The 24466-nt window shown below is 45.1% G+C and overlaps 1 pseudogene; it reads right to left on the bottom strand.

The window, feature by feature from the left end:
* The window catches only part of LOC146563381 (adenylate cyclase type 3-like), a 24477-nt pseudogene extending 8030 nt beyond the window's left edge, over positions 1-16447 (bottom strand).
* Between the last annotated feature and the right edge of the window lie 8019 nt (positions 16448-24466).

Genomic DNA, 24466 nt, shown 5'->3' on the forward strand with positions numbered 1-24466 from the left:
CGCATGTAAGTGATACAATCATAGAGGTGTTTGAGAGTAGCAGTTATACTGACTCGTGAAATGAACGATACGGGAGGAAATGTTTTAAATCTGTGTAATGTCACCACATTTGCAGAGAACGTTGTTTCTCCTCAACTTATTTGTCTAGTAGGTGTTTTTGTGTGTGAAAAACTGGGCTGTGTGAGGGGAGGGTACAGTAAAGACTGCAGCAGATGAGACACTGTCTATATGGGAAAAGCCCAAAACCTCCAAAACAAACTTTTAGAATTGTAGGTCGGAGTTTAAAACATTTGAAGAGCCGATGCATGATTTGCACATTTGGGACCACATTTAGTGGAAACTTGTTTCTGTCTCACATCAATGGCCAATTAGAGTCACCAATTAGCTTATCATCCAATATCTTTGGACAATGGGAAACTTGGATTTTAACTCAAGTGATAATCTTTTCCTAAACCTAACAAAGTACTTTTAGGACCTAAACGTAACCAGAGCGAGCTAAAGGGAAACTAAACAACACATTAGTTACAACTTTATGAAGACAAATAACTGATACATTTTCCATACCGTGTTAGCAATTAAAATCAGTAGTAACACTTTGTTAACATGATTTCCAACATTAGCATAGCCCCAATACTGTGACAATATGTGGACAACTCTGTGTGAGAGAAAATGCCACTGGTGCTTTCCAGAGGATTGACTGTGAGCACAGTGAGAGAAGAAGGCAATGACCCATAAGTAGGGGATGGGTATCGTTTAGGTTTTATCCGATACCGGTGCCAAACCGGTACTTTTGAAACGGTGCCGGTGCTTAAACGGTGCTCAAACCGGTGCTTAAAGAATGGAGAACACAAAATTGGTCCAAAAACCTCTCATGTTCAGCTGTTTTTTGTAAAAAGATAACAATGTTAGCCTTTTCTGCAGCTATGGGGCATATATGGTATCACTCTTGGCTGGAAGCAGTGCTTAATCAATGGAAAAAACACAAACTTTGTCCTAAACCTCTCATGTTTAACTATTTTCCACTTTTTCTTTGGTCATTTTAGCCTTTTTGGCCAGGGTGAAGGGAGCATCTGCCATCAAACAAGAAGACAGCTGCATGTAGCTATGATGATGTTTGCTAGTTCACCTTACCTGCATTAATGTAATAACGTGGTTAGCCTACTCAACGTAAATTACACACAAACAACATTAAGCTACTCACGCAGAGAAGAACGGCTGCTGCTGCATCATCATCCTCATCATTTCTGCTACACTGGCAGGGCTAGGGGCCAGGACTCTCCTCTTCGGGGTTTTGGGGGATGTTGCTAACTCCGGGTCAGATAACAGGCAACCCACGCACAGTAGATGCGCTCGGTGTGAGGTCTTGCAGCAAGCTATCAAATACGGCGCATTTCTGGGCTTTTAAAAAAAACGCTATGCGTCGCCAGGTGTTTCATCAGATTCTTGGTGTTACCTCCTTTGACAGTATCACAGTATCAGCTTAAAGCACTTGTTGCTGCTGAGTTTGCATCTTTTGCTGTGAAGTACAGCCAGACTTTTGACCGCTTCGCCTTGGGCATTTTTAATCTGTAGCTCTGCTCTAAAAGAACGCACGTACCTGGCCCCGCCTACTATCCTCGGAAACGTAAAATGATTGGCTAGAAGTGTATCACAGCTCAGGAAAAAAAAGCACCGAAATGTGCGCTGCTTTTCGGTCTGGTTACTACCGTTTATGTCAGAACCGGTGCCATCATGGCACCGGACACCGGTACCCATCCCTACCCATAAGTCGCTGAGAGGTTACATATATCCAAACGATCCCACCACTTGCTTGTAAACAATTTAACGAAACAAATTCAGCGTGTGTTTAATCGATTCTGTATCTGAACAAGGTTGTAAAAGAAAAGAAAATCCTCCTAATCACATTGTAAATGAAGTCTAAGAATGTGTTATAACTCACTCTGGGGAAGATGGCAGCCAGAGAACAAATGGTCAGGATGAGCAGTAAGACCTCCCCCACTGCAAAGGTGATGTAGTTTGCAATCAGCCTGTTCCAGAACACGTGAACGTAGTGGAGAGTAATTAGTGAGTTATTATTATTACAGTTATGACTTCCAGTTTACACTGCCAAAGTGTGTAGGCTTACTTTTGCTTTCATTTTCTTTTGTTCTTAGGAGAGTAGGTGATATAAACCATCCTGCCCAAAATGTGAATGAGTAAAACAGACCTGTGAACTCACCAGGGGTCTATGAGCGCCTCCATCACTGCAGTAAAGAGCAGAACCACACAGGAGCAGCAGAAGGCAGCCCCGCTCTGTTTCTCCTTCTCCACAGAGAAACGTGTTTCCAGCTCTGGATCCACAAACCTGAGGGACAGCTTGTTGGTGTGTTTCCCCTTCAGACTGAGGAACAACAAGCTTAGTGACAGTGAATGCAGCACACTGGTTGTAACATTATTAACATTTTATGGAAGTGAAGCGATTGAAGTGAATGGTCTGACCTGGGCAGGCGCGGTGGAGGTGGAGCTTCCATGATTGGTCACGCCAGAATGTGGTTGCCTTAGTGAGATACCGCGCTTGATTTTCAGAGAACCAGGGTCACGCCAGTAACCAAACAACACCAATGACAACATGGACTGATTACGTCTTATTTATGGTATTTTAAGACAGGTGCGTTTGTTTAGAGTAAGAGTTGGAGTTTGCCAATTTGCAAACAAACACTATAACATATTATACCACGAGCAAGAAAAGGAAATCTCTGCTGCCTACTTGAACTTCAATCAGAGATTTGGTTTGATCACTGGCTCCACTTTTCCCACATGTGGATACAAGATTGGAAGGTTAAAGATTATTAAATATACTGCTCAAAAAATTAAACTACCACTTCAAAAACACATAATGGAATTTAACTGAAACTCAACTGATGGTTCCCTTTCAAAGCTCACTTGGTATCTCACAGTGGGAAACACTCTCTGATGTGACCAATCATGGAAGCTCCACTACAACATCTGTCCAAACCAGACAACAACTTCAAGGACATGGTGTTCCTCAACCCCCTTATAATAGCCAATGACCCCACACCAGGCATGCTTGTTTTCTTTCCTGTCAAGATCATAACAGCTTACTTAACTTTGTACTGATGCAGCCGTTACTGTAGTCCAGGATGATGGGTTTTCCTGGTTTTCACGAATATCTATTACACTATAGTACACTTTTATTTACTTTTAGAGCGTTGTTGCAATACTGCTACCTGTGTGTTATAAAACTAGCTTGTTGTTTCATATTTGTGGCTATTGCTAGATGTCAAAGCTAAGCTTTAGTAATTAATCAGAATCAGAATAACTTAAGTGGCACAGTGGTTAGCACTGTTGCCTCACAGCAAGAAGGTCCTGAGTTCAAGTCCACCATCAGGTTGCTGTCTTTCTGTGTGGAGTTTGCATGTTCTCGTCATGTTTGCGTGGGTTCTCCCACAGACATGCAGTTATTGGGCTTGGGTTTTATTGGTAGCTCTAATTTGCCCATAGGTGTGAGTATGAATGGTTGCTTGTCTCTGTGTGTTAGCCCTGCGATAGACTGGCAACCCCTCCAGGGTGTACCCTGCCTCTCGCTCTAAGACAGTTGGGATAGCCTATGGCAGATGTCACTCTGGCTCCACAGTGCCAGGCAGCGACTAGTGGTGCAACGGATCAAAAGTCTCACGGTTTGAATCGGATCACGGTTTTAAGTCACGGATCAAATCGATTTTCGGATCAGCACAAACAGAAAAAAGGACAAAATTTTAACATTTACTTATTTAAGTATTTTTTGCCTATTAAAAACATTCAACTCAAGATTCACTCCACACAGTTATATAAAAACAAATTAAGGTGCAATATAGGGCAGTACAGGGCTTTGAGCTGTCATTTGTAGTTGGGCAACAGAAGATGCCTGGATCAGTTCAGCCATAAATGTAAAAATCTCCTGCTCATACATGCTTGGAACGATCTTGTCACTGAAGTGGACGCGCAACGAGATATCATAGCGTGGCTCAAGCACGTTCATCATAGTTTAAACCTTGTTTTGCACAACAGAATACGGCCTCCCGTCTGCAGCTAAACTCCCCAGTAGCTTCTGTAATAGCTTTAGCCCGGTCGGGTTGGGCAGCAAAGGGCTGCTTAAATGCCTCTGCTCCTCCACTTGGACCGCTAGCGCTGGCCATAAGTATCGCTTGACAGACCCAGCACGCCACCATACACATACTTTTTTTTCTTCTTTTTTGAATCTTCAGATCACGTGCAGCCGAACCGTGGAGTGGGATCGGTTCGGATTACCGATCAACCGTGATCCGTTGCAGTGACAGCCCAGAAGGGAATGTCAGGACTTCAGGTATCTCAGACATCGGTCCTGCTGATGGGTTAATCATTTTCTGCCGCCCTGTCCAAGAGTAACTGCCGTTATCTTGGAATGTCCTACGTGGCTGGAGATTCCACAAACGTTCTGGCAATGGGATGTATTGATGTGTCATCTGGGTGAGTTGGACTACCTGTGCAACCTCTATAGGGTGCAGGTATCGCCTCATGCCACCAATACTGACACTGACCTTGCGAAATGCAAAACTAATGAGAAAAAAGTAATGAGGAAGGAAAAAAATGCCACCAAAAAACTATGGCCTGAAGTAGACTGAACCCAGGATTCACTGTGTTGGTGACTGACCACCACAGCCTAACCATAACCTTTTATCTTCCACAAAGAGTGGAAGATAAGTGACAAAGATGTCATGTGTAATATTTATGAAAACAGCAAAAAGCTGTAAATGGTATTGTCGGTGTGGAGACATTTAAAAGTACCAACAGTCAACCTGTCAACCCCTCACTCAGTGATAACCCACTGAAGCACCAGCAGCATAACAAATGGTAAATGGACTGATTCTTCTATAGCGCTTCTCTACTCTGCCGAAGTACTCAACATGCCACATTCACACCCATTCTCACAAGCACTTTCTCTGTACTTATTATTAGTCCTTTATTTATCCAGGTAAAAAATCTCATTGAGATTAAAAATCTAATTTTCAAGAGAGACCTGGCATCATGGCAAAAAAGGCAACTCATCCGGTTGTTAAGTGATGACGTGATGAATCCTACTTCCGGGTCTAAAGTAGTCTGCGTTTAATATGGCTTTTGTGTTGTTAACATGTTTAATGTTATGTATTTTCTTCTATTTGATCTCAAAAAGCTCCTAAAACAGTCAGTGATCACTGTTGACCTCCCTTTATTACCGCTAATCATTTATTTAAGCTCAGTTTTTAAAACCTTAGGATGTAGCTACAGCCCAGCCTATGCAGCAGTATATGAATGACTAACCTCGTATTGTTCTCCTGGCTGAAGTTTGGTCCTTTTACAGCATCCTGCCATGCGATTACATTTGTTCCTGACCACCGAGAACACTCACGTTAACTTTTATCGAGTGGAAAAAAGTTAGCTTGTTTATATTATGCTAACATAGCTGTGTCGCTAGCGGTCACGTAGCACATCATTATATACCAGCTAGCCAAACTTCAGTAACCCTACAAACGTCACTGCTGTTTAGTTTTCTGTCTTCATTTATGTTGGAAGTGATAGCAGAGCTGTACGTTTTAATTTGTTTCCAAAACCCCGCAGTCAGGACATGCTATGTTGTATTTAGATAGAAGCTAGCGAGCTAACTTCCTGCTAACTTCTAACTCCGTTAAATGTCATAAATTCCGTTTTCATGGATGCCTGGATGTTAAACTCAATTGTTACACCTGGTAGAGCAGAACGCTGATCATTTTATTAAAGATGAAAGACTTTAGACAGTTTTTCAACTCTCAGTAATGCCACAGTGATGTTTGATATATGGACCTGCAGCGGAGTTTAGACCCAGACACGGCTAGTGACGTCAGACTGAACGACCGGATTGCTTTCTAACTACATTCACACACATTGCATTGGAGAGCAACTTGGGGTTAGTATCTTGCCCAAGGATACTTGACATGTAGACTGGAGGAGCCAGGGATCGACCCACAGGTCACCTACTTCCGATCAGTAGGTGACCAGCTCTACCTCCTGAGCTACAGCCACCCCAAGAAACAAGAAACCAGTATCGCTGATCGGCACCGTCACAGTGATGTGAGGCTATTCACTTACGCTTGAACCGTTTCTCTCTCCAGCAGAGCTTCATTAAGGAGTTTGTTGAGCTCCTGTTCATTCTCCTGAGCATCAATCACCCGTTCAGCCAGGTCCCGCAGCCTCAGCCTCCTTCGGGGATTAGGAAACGATGGGTTCACCACCTGCAATCCAAAGGTTAGAGTACAGTTTAGGATTTCTTGCCTCCTCATAAAATGGGAGTCTGCTCTTTATCCAGTTCACAAGTATAGACTAACTAAATAGATAAGCAAAGCATGCTGGAAAAAATGAGGTTAATTCTGGAGGATCTAGAGCAGGGGTGGGCAACTCCAGGCCCCGAGTGCCGGTGTTCTTTCACTTCTCTTTTAAACCATCTGTCTTCTCTGTCCAAAATGTGAGCACTGACATCGTCAAAAGGGTGACCTTTGACCTTTAGATGCAGACAGAGTCTTGTCCCGTGGAGGTGGCTCTTCTATGTTGTCCCATGTGATTATGAAGTGGCTGTTTGGTCTATAGGTACTGTTGTCACTGAGGAGTGTAGTAATTTTTGTGTGTGTTTAGAACAACGGTGCACCTTCCCGTGCCAGCTGGTGATATGGTGATGTTGTGGTCTTTGCTCGGGTAAGTGACGACCTTCAGGTCATCTTCCGATGAGCTACAGCCACGCTAATGCAAAATGGGAATGAGAATGCCAAAGTGTGGCACAATCAGAACAGACAAGGACAGGAAAAAAAGCAGCACTGTGTGATGAAGGACTTTCAGGCACCTGTTAATGTGTGAAAACCAGGGCTGGGTATCGTCACTGATTTCTAGAATCGATTCGATTTGAATCGGAGAAATTTTGCCTGAGAAATATTATAAATATAAATATTATAATTTATTTACAATATTTATTATTCATTATAATATTATAATTCTGATCACTTATCAGTACATATCTATATTTTTAGATCGATAAAAAGGAAGCTGACACCAGACTATCAGAGGTGTGAGCGTCTCAGCAGAGGCCTTTGTGTCAAAGTAACTGAGCATAAAACAGAAAAACATGAAGGCGGTTTTCCTGGTCTGGGTTTTTATAGCAGATGACCTTAAAAATATTGTGCAGTAGATCAAAAACAAAGTGAAGCAGAGCAAAGTTACAGCGGTTTGATTGGAGACACAGCTGAGCGTTTTGCAATTTTGCATAATTTGTTTACGTTTGTTCAGTAATGAACAGCAGAAATGAGGCTCTCGTGTCGGAAGTAAGTAAAAAAACAAAAACAAACAGCGGGCGACAGCGTAGACTGGTGGGTAGTCAGTAAGGGTGGGTTTTGATTATCGATGTAGAGAGAGCGAGAGAGAGCTCTACATGAAGTGTTTATCCTGGTGGAAGCAAAACAACAAAAGTCGGAGGAAATTCGTGACGATGTTTATGTGAAGCTAGTTTGGATCTTCTTTGTCTGCTGGTTCAGTCAATGTTGTTTGGAGAGAGATCAAACCTGCAGCTTCTGAATCAGCGCCAAAAGGACGTAAACACAAAGCGCCCGCCGACGCTTCAAAATCAGGGAGCTGTCGGCTTTCAGCCCCGGCGGCGTGTCCGCGTCCGTGTCGTCGGGTGAGAAAGTCACATCTCACTAATCCTGATGCGTCGGCGGCTTCGCGCTTTGTGTTTACGTCTTTGTGCAGAATCCGTGTTCCTGCTCTCATTTACTGTTTCAGCTGTTTGGTGGTTGTTGAAATTTTGTGAGGTTTAACCTGAGATTCTGGCAAAATAAATTCATATTAAAAATTGATTCAGGATTTTAATGAATCAATATCATGTTATCCAAGCCAGAATCGATTTTAATCAATGAATCGATAATCAAAACCCAGCCCTAGAGAAAACACCATCTCTTTGGTTACCCTTGTGTCCAGCTCCTCTGGTTCCTCTGGTGTGGTGCAGGCTGTGTGAACACTGCCATTACAGTCTGTGGTGTTGATCAGCAGAGGGGAATTTCCATTGGACGAGGTTACGGACAGTTTCTAATGTGAAACAAGCAAACAGCAAGTGCTGAGTTTATTATGAAGAACTGAAGGACTTTTGTTTGTATCATGCATTGTGGATGTTCGACATACAGCAACACATTCACAACATGTAAACGCTGACTATAGAAATACTTGCAGAGCAGTATGGAGCGTTTTACTTACGACGCTGTTAATGCCATTCTTTCCCACAGGTGCTTTTGGAACAACCACCAGGTAGGTGTCTATGCCTCTCTCCCTCAGGTAGTCACAGCGGTCACCGCCATTCCCCGGCTCCACATCAAACTCACCATGAAGACACTCCATGGTGCTTTGTGAGATGTGCACACGGCTGTACACACATACAAGGTGGCGCAGATTACACGGGCCATTGTTCTACCAACTGTACTTCCACATTAAGTGCTGTGCAAAGTGACGCTTTGTGTATGAGTATTTTGGGTTATGCATTTATTTCCCCAATCTAAAATATCAATACACACTGAATGTAAATATATGCACAACATTTAAAGCCTAAACTTGTGATAATAACACAAAACCCACAAAGAATTAAAGCAGTTTAAAGTAAAACATTTGATGGTGAGGTTCACAGCAACAGATTCGTCTTCTTATCCGGTTATTGGGAGGAAATCATGACAGCTTTTTTAAACGTATGAATATAATAATATAACTTCCAATTATAAATGTTAAAAAAAAACAGTATGAAAAAACATATCACTGACATTCAGTTTCAACCAAAATAACCACAAGAGAGCACCAAGCTGCTGTGAAGCTGGTGATACAAAAAACAGAGAAATATCCAATTAAGGTGCAGCGAGCCAGAAGAATCAGACCATTAATCGATCACATGGTAGCAACTCAATTTAGACATGTAGACATGGTGGAGACGACGTGATGAAGTTCAAAGCAAGAATCAGAAAAAGACGATTTAAGTGACTTTAAAGTTGTTGGTGTCAGACTGACTGATCTACTGGAATCACTTCTCCCGAGTGTTTACAGAGGGAGGCCAGAACAGAGGAAATATCCAGTGAGCATCAGTGCTCTGGGTGAAAACATGACCAGAAAGCTTACAGCGAGGCAGCAGGTCGCGTCAACACAACATGTAAGCTAAGGACCAAAGTCTCTGAGGAAGGTTAGCAGCACCGTGTTGAATCGTTCTGTCAGTTTTAAAGGCAAAAGTGGTTTAATTAGGTAACAGTGAGTGTCTTTAGTTTCAGGTTCAGTTTCAGATCTCTTAGCCAATTCATGCAGCGTCAGCATCATTTGTTTCTGGCTGGGAATAGTCCAGCGACTCTTCTCTGAAACACACCAAGTAGCTGATACAGACAAAAACATGATATAAATGTTTGGTTCAGAGTAAGAACTTTATTCACATCTCCAGTGACCTAAAAACTAAAACGCAGCACATCTACTTTGTGCATGTTATTTACATGAGCCGACACATGAAAACACTCACATCGAAGGAGAAATAAGGAAAATGGCACCATGTGAGAAACACAGTCCAATCAGTATTGATCAATGCAACTACGCTGTAGTGTGAAGCTGATGTTCTCACCCTGGGATCCCTCCAGCCTCCATTTTATTGGCCACTGTGACATCTGTGGACCAAACATCATACTGCCAACGTTTCTGGCCCAGCACTCCTCCCAGGACCGTACCACTGTGCACTCCAACACGCATGTCCACATCTGTCTGGGTTTTCTCTCGGACATACCTGTGGTCAGTTCAGAAAGCAGCAGCGTTAAAAACAAAGCACAGGTAGCATTTTTTGGAGTAATAATCAAGCTGTCTCAAAGCCTGATTACCACAAAAGAAGAAAAACATTCCAGCAATACAGGAAACAGCGTCTCTGGCGTGCCACTAAACGCCATCCATCCGTGCACAGCAATGTTCTGGAGCCTGACCAACATGATGGATCACAATCAATTTGTGTTTAATGACCTCTCATTGTTACATCACAGCTACAATCCACAAAAAGTCAATAAGAGTCCATCAGTGTGATCAATCCCACACTGTGGACAGAATGACTAACCCACTACATCCATAATAACGTAGATGAAACTGTCTGATCTTTGGAAAAGCTTAGAATCAGGCAGTTATCCCAGGCCGCCCCTCCTCACGCGTGCTCATTCATACTCACGAAATGGCCTCCACCATGGCCAGGCCCATCATGATAGAGCAGGCGGCGTGGTCGTCCCTGTAGTCCGGCAGCCCACAGATACAGTAGTAGCAGTCTCCCAGGATCTTGATCCTTAGCTGGTGGTATTTCTGAAAGGCAGGTCTGTTTTAGTCAGACAGTGGATCAAGATCGGACATAAATCACGAGCTCGCTGTCCAGCTGTCTTCTTAGCAGGTCTAACAACAGCAATGGGTTAAACTGCTAGAAACACATACATGCAATGGATGGCAGTTAGCACAGACTGGATGGAGGCGAGCACACAAGCTGTCTTTTTACTTCATTTCCTCATAGGCTAAGCTTAATCTTGGGCATTAAGCTACTCCTGTTACTAATTTTAATAAGAAATAATGCAAAAAAGCACTTTGATCTATGATAGTACACTATATGGTGTTTAGGGGACTGCGAACATTATTGGCATATTATTAATGCTAACATATTAAGCTAGGCAACCTAGAAGGATAGAGCTCTACTGTCACGCAGATACCCATAAAATTAGTTCCAGACTGGTGAAACCTTATGCAAGCTTTGACATTTGGGCTCATACACAACCTGGGTACATGTTCACAGCCAGTACGGAGCCATGCAGTAGCACTTCCTAGATGATGACAAACTGGGGTGCAGCCTCATACCAATTAAGACAGGATCTCTACAGAGAAATATTTGCACATGAGCATGCAGAACCTGTAGATAACATACAGGACTCTGGCACGAGTTTGGTTTAGGTTGTAAGTCATGAACAGCATACAGAACAGTAAATCTTGCCTGGAGATAGGGCACCCACATCCTGTTAAACGCCAAAAGATCTCACTAAACAAAGTTTATTTTCTAAATATGGTTTTCACAGTGTCACAGTGGAATTAGCCTAACAAACAAAATCCTGTTCGATTCTGGGAGGAGTCAGCAAGGGCACCCAGCAGAAGATATCTGCCAAATCATCAAACATGTGCAGCTACCCACTGTGGCAATCCCGTGTGAACAAGGCAACAGCCAAAAGCAGCTTTGTCTAATAGTGCCAGAGGTGTGGACTCGAGTCACATGACTTGGACTCGAGTCAGACTCGAGTCATTAATTTTATGACTTTAGACTTGACTTGAAAAAATGTTCTAAGACTTGTGACTTGACTTGGACTTTTACACCAATGACCTGGGACTTGAATTGGACTTGAACCGGTTTACTTTAAAAGACTTGATATTTCACCCCAAATATAAAATTTAACACGCATATTATATAGAGATTGAAAATGTGACGTCATTCACGGGTAGAACCGCAAAGGATTCTGGGAACTCGTGGCAAGCGGTACTAGCGCACGCAGGCTTTCAATTGAAATCAGTCACACAGCGATAAAAAGAAACACAAAAATGTCAAGAAGCTGTTGTATTATTAACTGCAATAGCCGGTCGCATGACAGCCACGGGAAGCCGACGGGTAAAGAGATCGGTTGTTATCGGATTACGTCGTTGAAGAGAAATTGTTCAGCCATGTTTCCGAAGTAAACAAGAGGCGACGGATGGCCTGGATTGCAGCCATTCAAAGAGCAAATATAACGTCCCAGAACACTCCAGCTCACAGGTTAGTCTGCTCCAAGCATTTACACAAAGGTCAGTCTGCTGTTGTAGTTAATGCGTCATTTTCATAACATAATTGGTGATATAGGTTACAAGCAAGTCTGGCGCTGAACAGAAATTGTCGCGCTATGCTCCTTTATTTATTGTGCATAAATAGTGAATTGTCCTGACACAATATTGCGTTTCGCTTCTGTTATTATGGTACATTGACAAAAACATATACTTTTATTCACAGGATAAAACAGTTGTTTTGTATCACTAATTGTCCAGTACGATTACAGCATACAATATTATTGTCACTGCTACATTTCTGTGATGCTACCAGAAATTATTTCCACTACTAATTAATTACCGTTGAGCTCAAAGGTCCTATTAATAAACGGTTAAGGAATGTGTGTTTATGACGACGATTTGTGAGACTGGTAAACTTATGATACGTACGATGGTCTTTCGTTCTACACGGTGCATTTCAAGGTCCTGCACCCATCCGTCGGTAAACTGTACCTGGGCTTGTTGCAGTGACCGGAAGTTACTAAACTTCATGAGTGTATGCACTCACTCCAAGAACCGTATAATTATAAATATGCATATAAATATGCTAAGATGAGATAGCTGACTTCATCTAACTAGCAAATGTTGTCCAGGCTACGTTGGTGATACAGTTTTTTTAATATGTATGATATTTTTGTCATGCGATTTCAAAGCCGGTCCTACAACCGCATCCAAGAATAACATGCAGCTTATCTCAGAACTGTCGGTGAAAATTATTCTTGGAGCTAGGTTTAATTGAGCTGCATTTTAAAGAGGTGCAATTTCACAATTTGTGTATATTTTCTAAGTTCACTATTTTGTCATGTGTTGAGAAAAACACAGATTTTAAAATTACATGGTCTAATATTTACATTTAGCATAACTGCAACATTATTTTTTCGTTTTTTTTTTTAAAGACTTGAAAGGACTTGAAATTCAAAATTTCAGACTTGTGACTTGACTTGGACTTTTACACCAGTGACTTGAGACTCGACTCTGACTTGCCTGACATTACTTGAGACTTGACTTGAGACTTGAGGATAAAGACTTGAGACTTGCAAAACAATGACTTGGTCCCACCTCTGAATAGTGCAGTTATCCCTACCCTGAACGAGGTTTCAGGGATTAGGTCCTGTGTTGCAGGCGCAATCGTAGGTAGAAATAAACTCCTTGCTGTGAGTTTCTCCTTTACTGAATCAGCTACCGTTAGCTTCAAATGTGTTGTCTGCAATTTTATTGTTGCTTACAATTCAATTCAAATCAATTTTATTTATTAAGCGGCAAATTACAACAACAGTCCCCTCACGGTGCTTTATATTGTAAGATAAAGACCCTATAACTATACAGACAGAACGGCAACAATCAAAGTTTCTCAAGGAGGGGCAGCCATGTGCAGCAAGGCTGAGAGGAGGGAGACAGGACATAAGACATGCTGTGGAAGAGAGGCAGAGATTATTCATGCTCTTAGCATGTTGGCCCGTGTGATCTAAACATAAATACATATGCATAATAATAAACTGACAGCAACACTGAGCCACTGAGAAAGTGACATGAAACCACAGCAACCATTGCTAAACATGGATATATATCAACTTACCACAAAAAGTCAGAACATTTGTGTTGTAAAACAACTTTATGTGTGTTTTGTTCTTGGCAATACATATTTCTACCACTGACAAGCCTGTTGTCTTTCCACATTTGGAAAGAAAATCCATTTATGGATTGAGCCGCCACATACGTGGACTGTGCCCATGAAAAACTTCAATCCATATTGAAAATGAAACAGTTTATTCTTTTAACAAACAGGGGCCTCAGTATCATGTGAAAGAACCATACACAGCCGAAAAAGCCTGGCACCTCCTCCTGTAGCGGTGCATGACACGCACATAGGGTAAAAGGGCAGGTGGCCACCAGATGGCCAGACACTCCTTCTCTACTGTGTTGTACCTGGCCTCCCACTCCAACAGTTTCCTGCTGATGTACATGAACAGGCGGTCACTCCTCTGGCCATAGGCACGCCACCGCCATGGCGCGAAAGACCTCCAGGAAGGCGTGGGGGTTGTCTCCTTCACCCATTCGGTAGAGGGTGGGGGCGACGGCAGTGTCAGCAAGGAACCACCTTGAGCGACCAGACTCTCCGACACTTTCGTCTGGTGCACAGACTGGTCCTGCACAGCTGTCTGCTCCCACTGCAAAGCTGGCAGCTCACCAACATCTGGGCCCACGCCTTAACTGGTTGGGCCAGTCATTGTTCCGCCATGCCACGACTCGGGTTTTGGCACGGCTGTGACAATGATGGACCCGACAGCAGCATTGCAGTTTTCCACGTCTTTATTGGCTGGGTTTCCACTGTGCACCTTTCCAGCTGCCCTGCTTCTGTACCACAAACAGCACACCTCCCACCTCAGATCCTGGCAACATCTTTTACAGGGGAACCATGATTGGATGATGAGGTCAGATGTATAACTCCTCCCCTGACAACACACCCTGAACACACTGCTCCACCCCTCCCCTGCAGCTGAGCAACAGAACCACACCTCCGCCACACACCCCCACCGCCCAACTGAGGCCCACACCATCACACCGCCTCTAACTAAAGCTGTTACCCTACAAGTTAATAGATTAACATATCAGTAGACTGCATCTGGACTCATTACAGAGCATAATATTCCTCCTCATGTTCAGGTTCCAGTTTACATGATGCCGACACACCTGCAAACAGGCCCGACAGTGAAGGGCATTTAAGGCACATTGGTGCAACTTGGTTTTACAGAACACCAGCTTGAAGATGCCCCTTGGCACAAGCCCTATCCAGATCAGTCAAATGTGGCATGCCTTACCATTGTAGCAGACCATTGTTGTATCTGATTGTCAGCACCTGAGTACCAGAGATCAAAACAACAGCAGAACCAGCGGTTTTTCATTAGCAAAGGTGGCACCATTTGAGGGGAAAGGAACAGGCTTTTTCCAATGGTATAATATTTATTGCCAAGAAGCATCATTACAACAAATTGATATGTGACAATCATTTCAAATGACCTCCCATAAATCACATAAAGGTTAGAGGTGGATTCTAAATGAGTATTTCTTGTAATCTTGATGAATCCCATAAAAGATTTCAGTCTAAATCGGAAAAATGTAAATAACAACAAATAACCGTGACATCACTTTAGTTAGTTTACACTGTGATACTCACAGCAGCTAGTTTGTCAAAGCGGGCAAAGAGCTCATTAAGCAGCTTGACAAGCTCCTGAGCACTGCAAGAAGACGACAGCTGGGTGAAGCCCACAATGTCTGCAAACAAAATACTGAAAGAGAAAAAATACACATTACTGACATCATTCTTTAACAGCTACATTAAAAAATTCTTCATGCACATTTTCAAAAATTCAAGAAGAAGCTTAGTATAAGCAAATCTAATAGGACCATCGGCTTTCATTTTTAAGTTAGTGGCCTCTTTTTCACAATATTCTTATCCATTAATATTAAAATATATACAAGCCATGTTCCAAAAAGCAATTTGTAAATAAAGAATGCAATGATTTATATTTATACTGTTTTGTTTGTTTGTTTGTTCTTTTACAGACAATATGTCAAACATGAAAAGGCAAAACTTTTCTTTTAAGAAATATGTACACTCATTTTTGAACAGCATTGTTCACATGATAAGAGTACTGTGCACATCTGTGAAGGCATCATTAATGTTGATCAATATATTTTATAGCTTCACTCTAGTCTTACTATTCAAAGCACTTTAGAGTACAAGCTACATTTAAAGCCAATTTAGAATTGTAACTGAGAGAAAGCACCCAAATGCAACTCACACGAAAAATAAATATACAAAATCCAAACCTTTAACTTCAAACATGCAGTGGTCACAAACAGTGAAGCTGGGAACAATGCCAAAAACCAGAGCAGGACAAAAGACAGTTTGTAAAACACTCTGATAGCTCAAATGCAAATCAAAAGTAACACAAAGTCCAAAAACACTGGTGGAAATTGTAGAGCAGGGGTCCCCAGTCCCAGTCCTCGAGGGCCGGTGTCCCTGCAGGTTTTAGATCTCACCCTGGGTCAACACACCTGAATCACACGATGAGTTCATTACCAGGCCTCTGGAGAACATGTTGAGAAGGTAATTTATCCATTTAAATCAGCTGTGTTGGATCAAGGACACATCTAAAACCTGCAGGGACACCGGCCCTCGAGGACTGGGATTGGGGACCCCTGTTGTAGAGTATACAGTTGTGGTGGGCAACTGAGTGAATACAGCAATCCTGAGCCAAATATTAACAAGGATTTAGAATTACCAAAGGAAATAAAACCCAAATCCCCAAACCTTGACAAAAATCACAAGACTCATACTTCACAGACATGCAGAACCCTTGATGGTTTAAGTTTATAGAGGTACCAAATTACCTGACATTTTCATGCCTGTACATGTACATGGTGTTGAACTGTTGCATTTCTTTCTGACTAGGCCCCTTCTTCATGTCCTGAAGCATTTCATCAGCTATGTGCTTTGGAAGAATGGAGAGGAGCAGACGCTCCTGTGGAGGACAAAAGCAAAAGCAGACAGAGCATATTAGAAAACAACACTGGTAATAATCAGGTCCCTCACAGAGAAGACACTGGTTATCCTATTGCTTTTCTATTTGGCTTGAATACAAGGACACTTTGCCATGCACATTGGAGCATTAGCATTAGAGAGATGGTGCACCAATTAGCACCATCTCCCGCTCCCTTTCTCCTGTTACTTGTGAGCAAGGCCGCGAAATACTTGAACTCCTCCACTTGGGGCAGGAACTTATCCCTGACCCGGAATGAGCACTGCACCCTTTTCTGGCTGAGGACCATGGCCTCAGATTTGAAGGTGCTAATTTTCATTCCCATCGCTTCACACTCGGCTGCAAACCGTTCCAAGGCAAGCTGGAGGCCACCACCCGATGAAGCCAACAGAACCACATCATAACGCGAAAAGCAGAGATGAAATTCCGAGACCATCCAAGTGAAAGCCTTCCGCCACTTGGCTACGTCTATAAATTCTGTCAATAAAAATCATGAACAGAATTGTTGACAAAAGGCAGCCCTGGCGGAGACCATCACCCATCAGGAACAAGTCTGACTTATTGCCGGCTATGCGGACCAAGCTCTTGCAATGGTCGAATAAGGACTGAATGGGCCAGACACCCCACAGCACCTCCTACGGGACACTCCGAAGGACACAGTTGAATGCCTTCTCCAAGTCCACAAAACACATGTAGACTGGTTGGGCAAACTCCCATGAACCCTCAAGTATCCTTGAGAGGATAAAGAGCTGGTCCAGTGACCAGGACAAAAAACTCATTGTTCCTCCTGTATCCGAGGTTCGACTAAAGGACTCTCCTCTCCAGCACCCTGGACTTTCCCAGGGAGGCTGAGGAGTGTGATCCCCCTGTAGTTGGAACAGACCTTCCGGCCCCGCTTCATAAAGATGGGAACCACCACCATAGTCTGCCAATACAGTGGTACCACCCCTGATCTCCACGCATCATTGTAGAGGCGTGTCAATCAAGACAGCCCTACAACATCCAGAGCCTTCAGAAACTCAGAGCAGATCTCATCCCCCCCAGGAGTTGTTTAACTGCCTCAGTGACCTCGCCCCTGGAGACAGGCGAGTCATCACCCTCGTCCCCAGACTCTGCTTCCTCCATGTAAGACGTATCAGAATATCTTCGAGGCAGTTCTAAAGAATTTTTCCATGGCCTCTATGAACTCCTCCCAAACCCAAGTTTTTGCTTCAGGCCTATCAGTATCTGTCAGCTGCCTCTGAAGTCCCACAGGCTAACTAAGCCCAATAGGACTCCTTCCTCAGCCTGGTGGCTCCCTTCACCTCTGGTATCCACCATTTGATTCGGGGGTTACCACCACGACAGGCACCAACCACCTTGCGGCCGCAGCTCAGTGCAGCAATGAAGATGCTGAACATGGTCCATTCAGACTCAATGTCCCCAGTCTCCCTCAGAAAGCTGTTGAAGCTCTTCCGGAGGTGTGCGGACTGGGGCCTCTGCCAGGCATTCCCAGCATATCCTTACTATGCATTTAGGTGTGCCAGGTCTGTTCAGCATCCTCCCCGCCACCTGATCCAACTCACCACCAGGTGGTGATCAGTTGACAGCTCAGAACCGTCCATTTACCCGAGCATCCAGAACATATGGCCGCAGGTCTGCTTCCTGGTGCCACGTGCATTTATGGACACTCTTATGTTTGAACATGGTGTTCATTATGGCCAAACTTTGGTTTGCACAGAAGTCCAACAACAAAACACCGCTCTGGTTCAGATCCGGGAGGCAGTTCTTCCCAATCACACCCCTCTAGGTCTCACTGTCGTTGCCCTCATGAGTGTTGAAGTCTCTCAGTAGGACAACTGAGTTCCCATGCGGTGCACCCTTAAGCACCCTGCCCAAAGACTCCAAGAAGGCTGGGTACTCTGAACCGCCATTCGGCACACAAATGCAGACCCGAAGGCGCATGGAACAAACCCTCTAATCCACTGGGAGAAACCCCAACGTACAGGCAGCAAGCTGAGGCAATACTACGATATCCACCCTCAACCAGGACCAATTTGCCATGGGAGACCCTACCAAGGGGCCCTACCGGACAACATAGCCCCCTGGATCCCTGGGACACACAAACCTCTCGACCACGATAAGGTATTTAAGCGTATTAAATTTTGTTTTAAGAGAATGAATCGCTACCTTATCGTGGTGGAGGGGTTTGTGTGTCACAGGGATCCCAGGGGCTATGTTGTCTGGGGGCTTTTGCCCCCTGGTAGGGTCTCCCATGGCAAATTGGCCCTGGGTGAGGGACCAGACAAAGAGCGATTCATAAGACCCTTATGAAAAGGACATCGAGGGAACAGTTTACCCTGCCCGGGATAGGGTTACCGGGGCCCCGCCCTGGAGCCAGGCCCGGGGAGGGTGCCCGAGGGCGAGCGTCTGGTGGCCGGGCCTTAGTCCATGGGGCCCGGCCGGGCACAGCCCGAAGAGGAGACATGGGCCCATCCTCCCGCAGGCCCACCACCCGCAGGAGGCGCCATAGGGGTCGGGTGCATTGTGTGCCGGGTGGCGGCCAGGAGCGGAGGCCCTGGCGGACTGACCCCCGGCTGCCAAGACTGGCAATAGGGACATGGAATGTCACCTCTCTGGTGGGGAAGGAGCCTGAGTTAGTGCGTGAGGTTGAGAGGTACCGGCTAGATATAGTCGGGCTCACCTCTACACATGGCTTGGGCTCTGGAACCAGTCTCCTGGAGAGGGGCTGGACTCTGTCTCAGTCTGGAGTTGCCCCTGGTGAGAGGCGGCGGGCTGGGGTGGGTATCCTAATATCCCCTCGGCTTGCTGCCGGTACGTTGGGGTTTTTCCCGGTGGACGAGAGGGTTTGTTCCCTGCGCCTTAGGGTCGGGGAACGGGTCCTGACTGTCATCTGCGCTTATGCGCCGAGTGGCAGTTCAGAGTACCCAGCCTTCTTAGAGTCCCTGGGGGGGGGGGGGGGGGGGGGTGCTGGAGGGTGCTCCACCTGGAGACTCTGTTGTCCTGCTGGGAGACTTCAATGCTCACGTGGGTAACGACAGCGAGACCTGGAGGGGCGTGATTGGGAGGAACGGCCTCCCTGATCTGAACCCGAGCGGTGCTCTGTTATTGGACTTCTGTGCTAATCACAGTTTGGCCATAACGAACACCCTGTTCGAACATAAGAGTGTCCATAAGTGCACGTGGCACCAGGATGCTCTAGGCCGTAGGTCGATGATCGATTTTGTAATCGTATCAGCAGACCTGCGACCATATGTTCTGGACACTCGGGTAAAGAGAGGGGCTGAGCTGTCAACTGATCACCACCTGGTGGTGAGTTGGATCAGGTGGCGGGGGAAGACGCTGGACAGACCTGGTGCACCTAAACGCGTAGTGAGGGTGTGCTGGGAACGTCTAGCAGAGGCCCCAGTCCGCGAGATCTTCAACGCACACCTCCGGCAGAGCTTCAACAGCATTCCGAGGGAGACTGGGGACATTGAGTCCGAATGGACCATGTTCAGCGTCTCCATTGCCGAAGCTGCTGCATTGAGCTGCGGCCGCAAGGTGGTTGGTGCCTGCCGTGGTGGTAATCCCCGAACCAAATGGTGGACACCAGAGGTGAAGGGAGCCACCAGGCTGAAGAAGGAGTCCTATCGGGCTTGGTTAGCCTGTGGGACTCCGGAGGCAGCCGACAGGTATCGACAGGCCAAGCGGAATGCGGCTCGGGCAGTGGCTGAAGCAAAAACTCGGGTGTGGGAGGAGTTCGGAGAGGCCATGGAAAAAGACTTTCGGGCTGCCTCGAAGAGATTCTGGCAAACCGTCAGACGTCTCAGGAGGGGAAAGCGGTGCTCTACCTGCACTGTGTATAGTGCTGGCGGAGCGCTGCTGACGTCGACTGAGAAAATTGTCGGGCGGTGGAAGGAATACTTCGAGGACCTCCTTAATCCCACTGACACGTCTTCCGAGGAGGAAGCAGAGTCTGGGGATGAGGGGAATGACCCGCCAATTTCCGGGGGCGAGGTCACTGAGGCAGTTAAACAACTCCTTGGTGGCAGAGCCCCTGGTGTTGATGAGGTCCGCCCCGAGTTCCTGAAGGCTCTGGACGTTGTAGGGCTGTCCTGGTTGACACGCCTCTGCAATGTTGCGTGGAGATCAGGGGCAGTACCTGTGGACTGGCAGACCGGGGTGGTGGTCCCCATCTTCAAGAAAGGGGACCGGAGGGTGTGTTCCAACTACAGGGGGATCACACTCCTCAGCCTCCCTGGGAAAGTCTATGCCAGGGTGCTGGAAAGGAGAGTTCGTCCGTTAGTCGAACCTCGGATACAGGAGGAACAATGCGGTTTTCGTCCTGGTCGCGGAACACTGGACCAGCTCTTTATCCTCTCCAGGATACTTGAGGGTGCATGGGAGTTTGCCCAACCAGTCTACATGTGTTTTGTGGACTTGGAGAAGGCATTCGACCGTGTCCCTCGGGGTGTCCTGTGGGAGGTGTTGTGGGAATATGGGATGTCTGGCCCATTGCTACGGGCCATTCGATCCCTATACAACCGTTGCAAGAGCTTGGTTCGCATTGCCGGCAATAAGTCGGACTCGTTCCCGGTGGGTGATGGGCTCCGCCAGGGCTGCCCTTTGTCTCCGGTTCTGTTCATAATTTTTATGGACAGGATTTCTAGGCGCAGCCAAGTGGCGGAAGGCTTTCGCTTTGGTGGCCTCAGAATCTCATCTCTGATTTTTGCAGATGATGTGGTTCTGTTGGCTTCATCGGGTGAGGGCCTCCAGCTCGCACTGGAGCGGTTCGCAGCCGAGTGTGAAGCAGCGGGAATGAGGATCAGCACCTCCAAATCTGAGGCCATGGTTCTCAGCCGGAAAAGGGTGGAGTGCCCACTCCGGGTCGGGGATGAGTTCCTGCCCCAAGTGGAGGAGTTCAAGTATCTCGGGGTCTTGTTCGCGAGTGATGGGAGAAGGGAGCCGGAGATCGACAGACGGATTGGGGCTGCAGCTGCAGTAATGGGGACGCTGCACCGGTCCGTCGTGGTGAAGAGGGAGCTGAGTGTAAAAGCGAAGCTCTCAATTTACCGGTCGATCTACGTCCCTACCCTCACCTATGGCCACGAGCTGTGGGGTAGTGATCGAAAGAACGAGATCGCGGATACAAGCGGCAGAAATGAGCTTCCTCCGAAGGGTGGCTGGCCTCTCCCTTAGAGATAGGGTGAGAAGTTCGGCCATCCGGGAGGGGCTCAGAGTAGAGCAGCTGCTGCTCCACATCGAAAGGAGCCAGCTGAGGTGGTTCGGGCATCTGACAAGGATGCCCCCTGGGCGCCTCCTGGGTGAGGTGTTCCAGGCATGTCCCACCGGGAGGAGGCCCCGGGGCAGACCCAGGACACGCTGGAGAGATTATATCTCTCGGCTGGCCTGGGAACGCCTTGGTATTCCCCCCGGATAAGCTGGAGGAGGTCTGGGCCTCTTTGCTTAGGCTGCTGCCCCCGCGACCCGGCCCCGGACAAAGCGGATGAAAATGGATGGATGGATGGAGAATGAGGCCAAGCCACAGATCCTCAGCAGGATTTTCTGGCACAAATTTACCTGCTTCCAAGGTGCGTTGACAGGATGAAACAAATCGCAATGCAGAGACTCCAGCAACACTTAAAGGGAAGAGGAACAACTTTATTGACTGACCAATGCGTTTCGGCTTGTTGCCTTCATCAGGGTCATAGTAACACATACTAGAAGTGTGCTTAAAAAGCGCTTTGGGTGCCTAGAAAAGTGCTATATAAATGCAATCCATTATTATTATTATTATTATTATTATTATTATTATTATTATTATTAGAGCTGGGCGATATGAGATTTTTTCATATCACGATATGTTTTTTTCATTTCAGGCGATAACGATATCTATCACGATATAAGCCAAATAACTATATTTGTAAGATTTAAATGTGCCGTTGCTCACAAGTAAAATGTGAAATAATCAGCAGCTTGTTTTTATTTAAATATTTATTTCCCATAATAAGTTCAACAGGGTAGATGTACTTAAGGAACATGAGACTTTTTCAGATAGATAAAGGCAAATATTGCAAACTACACAAAAGGCAGCCGCTAAAGCGTTTAAGTTTCAAAATAGAACAAACGAAACAGACTAAATTGTCAATTCCACTTAGAAACAAAATATTAATTCTAAAAATAAATCTTAGTTTGTTTTACAGAAGAACAGACAAAACTGACTAACTTTTGTCAATATCAAATAAACTGAGAAATAAAAGGAAATTCTCAATCTCTCCTTGTTGTATAGCTTAGCTTTTCAAACAGTTTTAACAGTTACTTTAGTCTGACAAAAGCCGAATGACAAATTAGCGCTTCCAGTCAGAGACTGAGGCTACGTCCACACGTACACGGGTATTTTTGAAAACGGAGATTTTCCGTTTTCGTTTTAAAAAATAATCCCGTCCACACATAAAGGCAGAAATGAAGGAAAACGCTGCTATGAACATGCCAAAGCAGCAGGTGGCACTAGATTCCTAACCGTGCAGAAATGTTGGCCAATCAGAAGTCTAGAAGCCTCGGTGGGAAAAAGTAAACAAAGCTGGGGCATAGAAGCAGAACCGAGTCGTATGTGTGGAGGGACAGTAACTGTGTGTATATGTAAGCATTTAAACACTGCAGAGAGTAGAATTAACAGTATTGTAGAAATTCATTTCACCGAAACAATAACGTGGCGCACAGTGTGACGCATGCACCAGTTTATTGTATTTGCAGACTTGCTTTCGGCACAATTTACAGTGCACGCTACTCTGTTTTTTGTCAGACTTGAAATAGCCGAAATACCTTCACACTACGGAACTTCTATGGCTCTTCCGTTCGACAATCTCTCCGGCATTGGAACCATCATCTGTTTTCTCTTCGGTCACGCTCGGTTGATTTTTCTAGTCGGCACACTCATTTCCTCCATTACGGGCTGGCTCCATTACCCGCTGGCTGCTTCCCAAACAAACACACGTGTGGCTTGGCACTTGTGCTGTACGTAACAAGTCACACGACGTGACGCTGCGGCTGTGATTGGTTCGGCTCTGCGCTACTTAATTTGGATTGGCTGACCTTTTTTTTTTTTTTTTTTTTTTTTAAAGAGGACAAGAGCGGCGAGGTCTATCGCGATAGCTTAATTTCTCTATCGAGTAAAAGTTATATCGCGATACATATCGTTATCGTTCTATCGCCCAGCTCTAATTATTATTATTAAATAAAAGGCAGGAATCAGAAATTAATTTTTAAAAAATTCAATTTAACCAATCACATCTTCAAGCCACAGATCCAGAAATTGCTGGAAGGCTCTCATCTGACCAAGGAACCTAAGGCCCTAGTTGTTCACTAGGTCATTATTGCACTTTTCTCAATCTTTTAGGAAATGGCAGCAACGTTAAGAATGTAAAAATAATTCCTAGAAAAGAACACAAGAAACTACAGTGAGCAATAGATAAGGGAGATGAGTAAAGGTCTAAATGTCTCTTAAAGCATGACAAAGGCACCCTAACCCCAACGCCCTAACCCTCTTGCTGTGTTTACAGGTTGACTAGCTCCAAACTGTTAGGCAGTGAGGCTGCAGTGTGTCAAGGAAATCCAAAAGTGAAACACAGGAGTTAACATCCAGTTTGTAAGAGTGCTGTACAGAATGCTATAACAGGGTACATCTATATGTGAACTTTCAAATAGAAACGGTTGTAATACTTGAACTTTGTACTAATTTTTATGTGTGTTGAGATGAAAAGAGGAAGAACAGTGGAGCAAGTTACATTAACGTACTAGATGTGCCAACAGCATGGACAGGTTGAGCGTGTGCATGAGTGCACATGTGCACGTATAAAACAGGTGTGAGGCATGGAAAATATTAGCAGTGTAGAGGGAGAGCGAGAGGAGGCGATGTATATCACCAAAAGCATATAAAGTGCTGCTGAAAAGGTTTGGGATTCTTCTTCTAATTTTCCATAAAGAAGTGGCAAACAGCATCAGAAGAACAGACTTTGGAGTTCACAGTTGGAAATATCAGCGAGAAGCAC

This window comes from Mchenga conophoros, linkage group LG11, assembly GCF_057382185.1.
Source record: "Mchenga conophoros isolate Kocher_MC1m ecotype Shallow Benthic linkage group LG11, M_conophoros_male_GT1.1, whole genome shotgun sequence".
Lineage (NCBI taxonomy): Eukaryota > Metazoa > Chordata > Actinopteri > Cichliformes > Cichlidae > Mchenga > Mchenga conophoros.